Below are 3,850 nucleotides of genomic sequence, written 5' to 3'. Positions count from 1 at the left end.
CTTCAAGGAACACCATCAAGAAATAGAAAAGACAACCCATAGAATGGAAGGAAATATTTGCAAATCACATATCCATTAAATGAATTAGGTCCAGAATATATAAAGAGCACCTACAACTCAATAAGAAAAAGGCAACCCAATTAAAAATGGACAAAGGATTTGAATAGACATTTTTCAAAAAAGATGTACAAATGGCCAATAAGCACATAAAAAGATGCTCAACATTATTAGCCATTAGAGAAATGCAAATCAAAACCACAATGAGATATCAACTTCACACCCACTAGGATGGAAATAATTAAGAAGACAGATAATAACAAGTATTGGTAAGGATGTGGAGAAATTAGAAACTTTATACACTGCTGGTGGGAATGCAAAATGGTGCATCTGCTTTGGAAAACAACCTGTCAGTTACTCAAACAGTTAAGCATACAGTTACCATGTGATCCAGCAATTTCACTCTTAGTTGCATACCCAAGAAAATTGAAAATACATGTCCCCACAAAAATGTGTACACAAATGTTCACTGCATCATTATTTATAATAGCCAAAAGGGGGAAGCAACCCAAGTTTCCATCAACTGGTGAATGAATAAATAAAATGTGGTATGTCCATATGAATGACTATTACCTGGAGATAAAAAGAAATGAAGTACTGATCCATGCTACAGTATAGATGAACCTTGAAAATATTGTGCTAAATAAAAGAAGCCAAACACAAAAAGCCACACTTTGTATAATTCTATTTACATGAAATGTTCAGAATAGGCAAATCCATAGACAGAGAAAGTAGATTAGCGGTTTCCTAAAGTGGAGGAGAAGGGGATTAGGAGGAAGTGGGGAGTACAGAGGTTCTTTTTGGAAGTGATGAAATTGTTCTAAAATTGATTGTGGTGATGGTTGCTCAACTCTATAAATAAACCAAAAACAATTGAATTGTACACTTTAAATTGGTGAGTAGTGTGATATATGAATTATATTTTTACTAAAGCTATTATAATAAAAAAATGATACATGCCCATTATAGAAACACAAAAAAATTCAGAAAAGCAAAAAGAAGAAAAAGACACTCCATTCACATTTTAAAAATGTTTTTCTGTTTCCCAATTGTCCTCAGGATTGGTTGTCAAAAATTCCTATCCTGAAATATAAGATGTCTCATGATTCGTTCCGTTTACTACTTGGACGTCATCTTTCATCATTCCCACAATGGCACCATATGTTTCAACCACAACAAATTGTTTTTCTCCAAACATTCCACACTCCCTTGCAAGTTCCTCCACTTGCACACGTCATTCTCACTGCCTGTAACTGTTGGTCCCTTGCTTCTTCATTTGGCCAATTGTATTCATCCATCAGGTTTCAGCTTAGACATCACCTCTTCCAGAAAGCTTCCTCTGACCCCTGGGACTGGGTGTACCTCCCTGGTGTCTAACAGTTCTTTGTGCTTATTCCTATCAAATCATTCACTCCATGTAGATTGTTTTCAATTAAAATTAAATGATGAACAAAGCTTCCAAGATCTCTGGGACAATATAAAAATGTCTAATATTCACATCACTAAAGGTCCAGAGGGAACAGAAAAAGGAATTGGTGCAGTAATTTTTGAATAAATAATTGCTGAAAACTTCCCAAAATTTGATCAAAGACATATATTTACACATTCAAGAATTCAGTGAACTCCAAACTGTATAAACATAAAGAAAATCACTCCTAGACAGATAATATTGGTGAACACTAAAAATAAAGAAAAATTTTGAAAGCAGAGCAAAATGACACATAATATATATATAACAAAAATTTGAAATACTGTGGATTTCTCACCAGAAACCACGGAGGGCAGAAGAAAAAAGAAGAATGTCTTTAAATCGCTTAAAGGGAAGAACTGCCAAACCTGAATTCTATATCCAGCAAAAATATTCTTCAGGAGTAAAGGCAAAATAAAGATATTCTCAGATAAAGAAAAACTAAGAGAATTCTTCAACAGCTCCAAAAGAAATGCTAAGGGAGTTCTTCAGGGTGAATATAAATGATACCAAAGAGAATCTTGGAACTTCAGGAATAAAGATGTGAAACAGAAAACAGTAAATATAAAATACTATTTTCCTCCCCTTAAGTTCTTTAAAATATGTAGGACTGTTGAAAGCAAAAATGATAACATTGGAGGAATTTTTAATGTACTCAGATATAATACCTATGAAACTTTCAAAGATGAGAAGGCGATGGTAAAGTGGTTATAAGGCTTCACTTCTTAAAAATTTATAGTAAAATTCAGTTGAGTTTTGAGAAATGCATATAGTCAGTCGTGTAAGCAACGCAACAATTAAGATGCACAATAGTTCCAAAATAATGAACCATAATCGTTACTCCCAAACCTTCCTCATGTCACTTTGTATGCCTTTCCTCTCTCCCCTCCCCACCTCCCTAAGCAACCAATGAGAAGTTTTATGTCACTATAGAGTAGTTTGTATTTTCGAGATTTTATGTGAATGGAACCAGGCAGGATACACCCTTTTTTTTTCTGGCTTCTTTCACGCAGCATAATTATTTTGAGAGTCGTTTATGTAGTTATCAAATACATATTGATACGTCTACTGATACATTATGTGTGCATATGTAGGTATACACATGCATATTTAAGTAAGAGAGGTAAAGATTCTGAGAGAAACATCTGATATGCTATTTGCACAGTTCTTGGATACACAGCTGGTAATACAGATGTAGGGAAGATGTTACCACTTTCTGGGGGACAGCATATTTTCATGGAAAAGTTCAAGGGTTAGGAGTTAAATAGACATTATTATCTGATTATTAATCATTACACGATTACTGACTAACCATCTTGAGTTGTTATTTATTTATGTGTTATTTATCCTCTCTGTTATAAGTGTGATACATGTTATTGATCCTCTCTGTTCCTTCATTTCCTTATTTTTGTAAAATAGAGGTAATAATAACACTTCATGTGGTTGTTATGTGAATTAAAATGAGATCACATACATGAAGCATTGAGCATGGAGTCGGACACAGAGACAAAAAAAGTGTTAGTTCTGTTTCTTTTCTACCTTTTTATTTGGGGAAAAAATTTCTCATCCTTAAAATGTGGTAATGTGTTTGAGCTTAATCATAATATCATAGTGCCATCTGGTGACCATATAGAACTATTACATTGTCTGTGTTGGATACTTCATTTCTGACAAAGCTCTACCACATCTAAATACCTGTATTTAAGATGTCATCTCTAGTGTGTTCTGGGTTAGTGTTGCAGGGGCAGGGAATGAGGACTGTACTTGAGGACAGTTCTGCTGAACTTGGAGATGCCTCGCCCGCCTGGGCATCCTTTCCTGTTGGGAGGCAGAGCTCAAGGAAAAAGGTGAGGCGTTTCCCTCACAGCCTATCTTAAAATAGGCACATGACAAATTGAGTGTGGAAGCAAGTGAGCGAAGTCTTCACATCCGTTCGGCTCTCAGGGGTATTCTGGGAGGGAGGAGTTGGTATTGTCTCCTGTTGGAAGGCTCGCCCTTGAACGATCTGGCCACTGCAACTTTGGCCTTGAGTCCAATCTCAGAGGGGTTTCAAAATCATGTAACCCCTGATATCACACAAATATCCCTAAATATGGACTAGAAAAGGAGCCCCTCTCCTTTCTACCAGCCCTGCCCCCACCGGGATGAATACAGCCAAGGCCTCTGCATCCATCAGACTTATGCCTGGGCTCGGGTTGCATGAAGTACCCCTCCCCCACCCCCACTTCTAACAGCTCCCAAAGGAGTTTCAGCAGATGGCCACGCTTACCATCTCTCCTGTGCCACCAAAACAAGTCAAGACTGGTCGATTTATTAAACGTGAAC

Source organism: Hippopotamus amphibius, chromosome X (assembly GCF_030028045.1).
Source record: "Hippopotamus amphibius kiboko isolate mHipAmp2 chromosome X, mHipAmp2.hap2, whole genome shotgun sequence".
Lineage (NCBI taxonomy): Eukaryota > Metazoa > Chordata > Mammalia > Artiodactyla > Hippopotamidae > Hippopotamus > Hippopotamus amphibius.
This window is presented reverse-complemented; position numbering follows the sequence as displayed.